The sequence below is a fragment of the Arachis stenosperma genome, chromosome 6, assembly GCF_014773155.1.
Source record: "Arachis stenosperma cultivar V10309 chromosome 6, arast.V10309.gnm1.PFL2, whole genome shotgun sequence".
Classification (NCBI taxonomy): domain Eukaryota; kingdom Viridiplantae; phylum Streptophyta; class Magnoliopsida; order Fabales; family Fabaceae; genus Arachis; species Arachis stenosperma.
This window is the reverse complement of record NC_080382.1, coordinates 98807209-98816078: the sequence shown is the minus strand read 5'-3', so window position 1 is coordinate 98816078 and position 8870 is coordinate 98807209. Positions and strand designations below refer to the sequence as shown.

General features: G+C 38.6%; 1 non-coding gene across 1 annotated transcript; it reads right to left on the bottom strand.

Annotated features, from left to right (window-relative positions):
* Positions 1-8088: 8088 nt before the first annotated feature.
* LOC130938280 (small nucleolar RNA R71) lies at positions 8089-8196 on the bottom strand. Its single transcript, XR_009069452.1, has one exon. It is a non-coding gene; the product is annotated as a small nucleolar RNA R71 (small nucleolar RNA).
* Between the last annotated feature and the right edge of the window lie 674 nt (positions 8197-8870).

Genomic DNA, 8870 nt, shown 5'->3' with positions numbered 1-8870 from the left:
ATATAAAACTCTGTCCAGAAAATCTCCCAAGGAATTGCAGCACCATCAGGCTGCAGGATACGTCGTGTCCCCTGCCTCCAATATTGAGCTTCACCTTGCAACTGATAAGTTCCAAATTCAACCCATTGCCCCTCAGGAACCTGCTGTGCCTGTAACGCCCTTTCCATAGCCTGAATCCAATTATCTGCATCAGTGGGATTTGAGGTTCCCCTAAAATTTGGAGGGTGAACTTTCAGAAATGTAGCAAGTGTCATAGGACCGTCCTCATCATTATTATTCCCATGATTACCCTGATTTATCTGATTACCTAGTGCCTCGGCTGTCGCCTGCAGAGCTGCAGCCATATTTCCCAGAGCAGCCATAAAGTCTATTGGATCAGTCCCTATGGGGGCAGGAGTAACGGTGCCTGTCCTACCTCTACCTTGCCCGCGACCGCATCCGCGAGTCGACATCTGGTCCCTATACACACCAAACAAGTGATATTAAGTTGATCAGTCTCAATATCGCATGTCTAATGCTTTAAGTTCCAAATGCATGCTCACAAACATTTATGCCATAAATATCAATCAGATATCCTAATAGCACACAAACACATATACAGAGAATGCACAGAAGTACAATCAGTCTGTCTTTCAGGCTCAATAGGAATGAACTGCTCTGATACCATAATGTAACACCCTACCACACTAAGCTTTACGCTTAAGTCATAAAACAGAGGTGATGTGATATTACGACCTCTAAAATAAAATGAGTACACATAATAGCAGAAAAATTATAATATGCTAGGAGCCTTGAAGAATAGAGGAAATAAAAATCGCGAATATAAAAGTGCAACGCTCTATAAATGAGTTAACTGGCGTGCTAAGAAAGCTACAGCTGTCAAGTGTAAAGTAACCCAAAACAGGAACAGAGTGTCAAAGATACAAAATAACGAGCTCCTGACTCAGCCTGCGAAGTCAAGACTGGTCGGAGAATATACACACATATATACATATATATACATATCCAAAACCCAAATGTACATAAACAAAATCCGGCCTCTCCATACACCTCTAGGAGGATCAAAAAGAATAAGTTATGTGGAGAGATAGTTAAGTACATATATATACATCATAGCATAACAAAATAACCCAGTAACCACTCCGCTTCAAGAGTCCAGACGCCTAACGAGATGCCTCTCGACCTGCATCTGAAAAACAACAACATAGTATGGAATGAGAACCGGAGGTTCTCAGTATGGTAAAGGTGCCACACACATAATATATAAGGTCCTGGGAATGCCAGAGGCAATCCTAGAACGCCGACACTCAGATTATAGAGCTTAAAGTATTAAATAGAAGCCATAAAAGGTGGTTTTCTAAGAATATGTAAACCTAATTTAACTTAATCTTAAACCTAAATCTCATATTGCCATTCCTCCAAACCTCCATCTCCATCAGGATTTCACAGACAAACAAACAGATAAAGAAAGCACAGGAAGGTTACAAGTACTGCAGGTAACAAATATACATTTAGCATGGCAGATCCATTTAGGCACACCCAGTTAATGCACAAGCAAGTAGTTCAAATAGTATGCATATGATGCATGCCTGTCCTATGGCTGATGAGGCTCATCTGTCGGTTATCCAGCCAACCCGACAAGTCTGAATTGTCCTTAAACTATCCCCCGACGTGCATCCCCAAGAGTCTATGCATAGCTTTTTCTCAAATAATCAATATTGCTCAATGGGGGTAACATTCCCGGGAATTTATATAGTGCCCGGTCACACTTACATCGTAGGGTCAACAGAGTATCGAGTTTTCTACCTGGTACACGTGGTGGCAAGCACGACACTTTATCCAGGGAATCTCGTATCTCAGATCATTCAAATTCATAAGCCATATAAATAATTCAATTATAATTCATCAACATCCACATCATTCTCAATTGCATCTCATTCATCATCATACATTAAACATAATCAATCCTTATCCTTCATTATCACACCTCTCATTCCGTCCATCAATAGTTCCAATTCAAAACATAATTCATTCTTTTCTAAGAATCAAACTTCAAACTGAAAACATACTCATTTTCTTAATAACTCTAAATCAAACCTTATAACCATTGAATCTAAATCTTTTTAGATAATCATATAAACAAAATCTCTAATTTTTATAAAATTTCGACAGCATCTCCTCTAAAACTCGGACTTTGCCACCCTTTTCGGGTCCAAACCTGCTTTCTTTTCAATTCAACATACCCTTCCTCATCATCATAACAGTCACCATAATAAATCTACCTCAGATCCACAATTATACTCATACAATATTCAAATCCAACAACCAAAATTCAACTAAGGTTCATAGTTCACTAATCCTAGGCTTCTAACACAAAATACCTCAAATCAATAATTCACCAAATTATTAGTTAACCAACAAGTACCAAACCAATCATGTTCATCAACAATAACATTCAACTATAATTCTCTCCAAATTAACATAACAACATTCATCAACAAATTACTAAACATTAAACATACACCTGCATTCCAACTTATCCTATGGTCATCTAGCCTAAGTTTTCACAGAACATTATATATTAAATGCAAGAAACCTAAACCATACCTTGGCCGATTTCCACGTAACGACCAAAGCAAATTATTTAAAACCAAGGCAGCCCTTTCAAAATTCAACTAATCAGCTTCCTCCAAGCTCCAATATTCACAATTTCAAGCTCCAATTATTTATTCACAACCTAATACACATTTATAACACATATATATCCAATTTAATACTCAAAGCTCAAATTCAAAGAAAATAAAATAGAATTATCGTATCCTCACCTTACCCAAGCTTCACATAAGCAAGAGTGAACGTTTCTCTCAAGCTAATTGGATCCTAAAACATCAGAAATCAAAGAAATTCAACCTTCCAATTAAAAATTCGAAAGTTGGGGGAAAAGAGGGCTGGAAGTGATTAAACAAGTTACCAGTGAAATTGTTCTGATAGAAACGTAGAGCTCGACGCGGTGAACGCGTGGCCACAAACGGTGCGGCGATTGGAGCTCGAACGGAGAAGTTATGGGATTTGGAAATTTATCGTAGGAGGTTTAGGAGTTTTTTCTTCTCCCTGGAGTTCATTGTGATGCATCAGGAAAAATGAAGAAGAAAGGGGCTTTCGGCTCTTTTAATGTGTTGGTCCGGTTGAACCGACAGCCCGGTTCGGGTCCGGTTCAACCGATTCAGCCCGTTCGGTCCAATTTTGGACCGATTTCTTCGAAATTGGTGTCAAAATTCTCGTTTCAATTAGCTCTATCCTAATTTGATATAATATTCACATTTATAATCCTCCTTATTAAAAACTAATTTATTGACTATTTATCTACTAATTTAACCGGGGTTTACACACTGGACAAAATAGGAGAGCAAGGCAAGTGGCAACAGAGGAACTTGGTCGAATTCAGGCATCTCTATGATGCTAGGACCTTATCCAGGAGCGAGTATGACATCAACACACAAGCAAAGCTGAATCACTTGTGTAATGCTGTTGCCGCTCTGAACCTAGGATACCCAACCTTCATGCAAGGAATGGAAGAGCTAAGTGCAAGACAAGAGGAGGTTTTAGCCAAACATAAAGAAGATGAGAAGAATTACATGAGGAGGCTAGGATTTTGGAAGCCCAAGGAGGCCAAAGCTCAAGATGGTTCCTCCAAGCCAGATGAAGGTGGCTCATCCCCTCCCAAGAAGAAGGACAGAGGGAAGGGGCTAATGAACTAAAGATGATGCTGCTCAAGGTTGTTGAGTCCCATGGTTGACACTTTTCAATTTCTGAATTCTGTTTAAGCTTTTGCTTTATTTACTTTTTAAATAATCATACTAGGATAGTTTATGTTTTATACTTATTCTCAATTCCTGTTTGAAGCCTTTATGAGTCTTTTCTTTTAAGAAAGAAAATGCCATGTATTTTAAGTCTTCTTTACAACTTCAATAAAAGTAGAGCTTGTTTCCATAAAAGTTATTGTGAGTTGTGCAAAAATAATAAGAGAGACCAAGGCCAAGAGAGATCATCAAACAAACTAAGAAACAAGAGGCTAAGTGTAGAACCTTGGATGAACTAAAAAGAAAATGAGTCATGGAGAGAGCTAGTCCTAGAAGGTATAACAAAGGGAAGACTACGGGGTGTTCCTTGAATATCTGATGAGCGGATAATTTGTATACTTTTTGGCATTGTTTTTAGTATATTTTTAGTATGATCTAGTTAGTTTTTAGTATATTTTTATTAGTTTTTAATTAAAATTCACTTTTCTGGACTTTACTATGAGTTTGTGTGTTTTTCTGTAATTTCAGGTATTTTCTGGCTGAAATTGAGGGACCTGAGCAAAAATCTGATCCAGAGACTCAAAAGGACTGCAGATGCTGTTGGATTCTGACCTCCCTGCACTCGAAGTGGATTTTCTGGAGCTACAGAAGCCCAATTGGCGCGCTCTCAACGGCGTTGGAAAGTAGACATCCTGGGCTTTCCAGCAATATATAATAGTCCATACTTTGCCCAAGATTTGATGGCCCAAACCGGCGTTCAAAGTCACCTCAAGAAATTCCAGCGTTAAACGCCGGAACTGGCACCTAATTGGGAGTTAAACGCCCAAACTGGCACTAAAGCTGGCGTTTAACTCCAAGGAGAGTCTCTACACGAAAAAGCTTCATTGCTCAGCCCAAGCACACACCAAGTGGGCCCGGAAGTGGATTTTTATGTCATTTACTCATCTATGTACTAGTTTTTCTATAAGTAGGACCTTTTACTATTGTATTTACATCTTCGGACATCTAGTTCTTAGATCAATTTTGGGGGCTGGCCTCACGGGCATGCCTAGACCTTGTTCTTATGTACTTTCAACGGTGGAGTTTCTACACACCATAGATTAAGGTGTGGAGCTCTGCTGTACCTCGAGTATTAATGCAATTACTATTGTTCTTCCATTCAATTCCGCTTGTTCTTTGTCCAAGATATCACTTGTTCTTCAATATGATGAAGGTGATGATTGACGCCCATCACCATTCTCACCCATGAACAAGGTGACTGACAACCATTCTTGTTCTACAAGCATCTGAGGCTTAGTGAATATCTCTTGGATTCCTGATTGCATGATGCATGGTTGATCGCCTGACAACCGAGTGCTCGCCTGACAAACGAGCCAGCCATTCCGTGAGATCAGAGTCTTCGTGGTATAGGCAGGACCTGATGGCAGCATTCAAGAGAATCCGGAAGGTCTAACCTTGTCTGTGGTATTCTGAGTAGGATTCAATGATTGAATGACTGTGACGTGCTTCAAACCTGTAACCTACTGGGCGTTAGTGACAGACGCAAAAGAGTGATTCTATTCCGGTAGGGGAGGGAACCAAACCGGTGATTGGCAGCACTGTGACAGAGTGTGTGCATTAGCTTTCACTGCGCGGATGGGAGGTAGCTGCTGACAACAGTGAAACCCTACACGAGCTTGCCATGGAAAGGAGTAAGAAAGGATTGGATGAAGGCTGTAGGAAAGCAGAGAGACGGAAGGGAAGGCATCTTCATACACTTGTCTGAAGCTCTTACACCAATGATATACATAAGTATCACTATCTTTATCTTTATATTATTTTCGTTCATCATCATATACATTTGAGTTTGTCTGACTAAGATTTACAAGATGACCATAGCTTGCTTCAATGCTAACAATCTCCGTGGGATCGACCCTTACTCACGTAAGGTATTACTTGGACGACCCAGTGCACTTGCTGGTTAGTTGTGCGAAGTTGTAGTGATCACAATTTCGCGCACCAAGTTTTTGGCGCCGTTGCCGGGGATTGTTCAAGTTTTGAGCAAGCTTTTGGTAACAATGCCTGGGATTGTTCTAGTTTGGACAACTGACGGTTCATCTTGTTGCTTAGATTAGGTATTTATTTTTTTCGAAATTCTTGAAGATGAATTCTAGAGTTTCATGATGATTTGTTGAAATCTGGCTGGCTGAGAAGCCATGTCTAATCTGATTGGACCGAGGTTTCAACTTATCACCACAAGAGCTTGTTGATTTTCATCAATTTTGCTTTTGGAGCAGTGATCTGCTAAGATTTGGCTGACCTTTGGTCATGTCTAGTGTTTTGGACTGAAGCTTTCCTTGAAAGCTTGGCTGGCTGTGAAGCCATGTCTAATTCCTGGACCAGAGTCTTAGACTAGCATTGCACTGATTCCTGGAATTCTCATTGAGAATTTTGATACCTTTTCCCACTTAATTTTCGAAAAACACAAAAAAATTTACAAAATCATAAAAAACCCAAAAATATTTGATGTTTCATGCTTAAGTCTAGTGTCTCATCTTAAGTTTAGTGTCAATTGCATGCATTCATTCATGTGTCTCAAGGATCTTCAAGTAATTCTTGATGATTTTTGTGTTCTAATCTTTGAATTCTATTGACTTGAAGCATTTTGTGTGTCTCATATGCATTCTCATATTGTTAGTGTCAGTAGTATACAAACTGCTAAGTTTGGTGTCTTGCATGCATTGTTAATTGATTCCTTTTGCATTTTGATTATAAAAAAAAAATCCAAAAATATTTTTAATTTGTGTCTTTTCAAGTCAATGATACAAAGAATTGAAGATTCAGAACATACTGCAGAGGAATTATACAGAAAAAGCTGAGCATTCAAAAATGCCCAGTGAAGAAGGCAGACTGGCGTTTAAACGCCAGCCAGGGCACCTGGTTGGGCGTTTAACGCCCAAAGAGGTAGCATTTTGGGCGTTAAACGCCAGAATGTATACCATTCTGGGCGTTTAACGCCAGGATGGTGCTAGGGGGAAGATTTTGTTTTCAAAATCAATTTTTTTTCAAGTTTTCAAAGTTTTTCAAAACCAAATCTTTTTCAAATCATATCTTTTCAATCAAATGTTTTCAAAATCAATTTCTTTCCTTTTTCAAAGATACTTACCAACAATTAATGATTTGATTGAACATTTTTTGCCTTTTCTATTAAGAAAGGTTTTATGTTTGAATCATATCTTTTCTTGTTAGGCAAGTCATTAATATTTTTTTTAATCATATCTTTTCAAATTGTTTTCAAATCATATCTTTTAAAATTGTTTTCAAATCATATCTTTTAAAATTGTTTTCAAATCATATCTTCTCAATCACATCTTTTTTAAAACCATAACTTTTCAATTAAATCTTTTTAACCACATCTTTTTCAAAATAGTTTTCAATCAAATCTTTTTAATTTCTAATTTCAACATCTTTTTCAAAAATCACTTGATCTCTTTTCCACTTTGAATTTTCGAAAATTATCAATCAAATTTTCAAAATGTTTTCAAAATCTTTTAATTGAATTTTCGAAAATTCTCTTCCCTCCTCCCCACATCCTTCTATTTATGGAGTACCACTCCTTCTCAATGCACAATTCGAACCTTATCTAATTAAAGTTCGAATTCTCCTTCTCCTTCTTCTTTCTATTTCTCTTTTCCTCTGACATTTCAAGGAATCTCTATACTGTGACATAGAGGATTCCACACTTTCTGTTTCTCTTCTCTTTCATATGAGCAGGAGCAGAGACAAAGGCATTCTTGTTGAAGCTGACCCTGAACCCGAGAGAACCCTGAAGAGAAAGCTAAGAGAAGCCAAGGCACAACTCTCTTTAGAGGACCTGACCGAATTCTTCAAGGAAGAAGAACACATGGCAGCCGAAAACAACAACAATGCCAACAATGCAAGGAAGGTGCTGGGTGACTTTACTGCACCTACTCCTGATTTCTATGGGAGAAGCATCTCTATCCCTGCCATTGGAGCAAACAACTTTGAGCTTAAGCCTCAATTAGTTTCTCTAATGCAACAGAATTGCAAGTTCCATGGACTTCCAATGGAAGATCCTCATCAGTTCTTAGCTGAATTCTTGCAAATCTGTGACACAGTCAAGACTAATGGGGTTAACCCTGAGGTCTATAGACTGATGCTATTCCCTTTTGCTGTAAGAGACAGAGCTAGAATATGGTTGGATTCTCAACCTAAAGAAAGCCTGGACTCTTGGGAAAAGCTAGTCAATGCCTTCTTGGCAAAGTTCTTTCCACCACAAAGATGGAGTAAGCTTAGAGTGGAAGTCCAAACCTTCAGACAGAAGGATGGAGAATCCCTCTATGAAGCTTGGGAAAGATACAAACAATTAATCAGAAGATGTCCTTCAGACATGCTTTCTGAATGGAGCATCATAGGTATTTTCTATGATGGTCTCTCTGAACTATCCAAGATGTCTTTGGATAGCTCTGCTGGAGGATCTCTTCATCTGAAGAAGACGCCTGCAGAAGCTCAAGAATTGATTGAAATGGTTACAAATAACCAATTCATGTACACTTCTGAAAGAAATCCTGTGAACAATGGGACTAGTCAGAAGAAAGGAGTTCTTGAGATTGACACTCTGAATGCCATATTGGCTCAGAACAAGATATTGACTCAACAAGTCAATTTGATTTCTCAAAGTCTGTCTGGAATGCAAAATGCACCAAGCAGTACTAAGGAAGCTTCATCTGAGGAAGAAGCCTATGATCCTGAGAACCCTTCAATGGAAGAGGTGAATTACCTAGGAGAACCCTATGGAAACACCTACAATTCTTCATGGAGAAATCACCCCAATTTCTCATGGAAGAATCAAGAGAGACCTCAACAAGGTTTCAATAACAATAATGGTGGAAGAAACAGGTTTAGCAATGGCAAGCCTTTTCTATCATCTTCTCAGCAACAGATAGAGAATTCTAAGCAGAATACTTCTGACTTAGCAACAATGGTCTCTGATCTAATAAAGACCACTCAAAGTTTCATGAATGAAACAAGGTCCTCCATTAGGAATTTGGAAGGACAAGTGGGACAGTT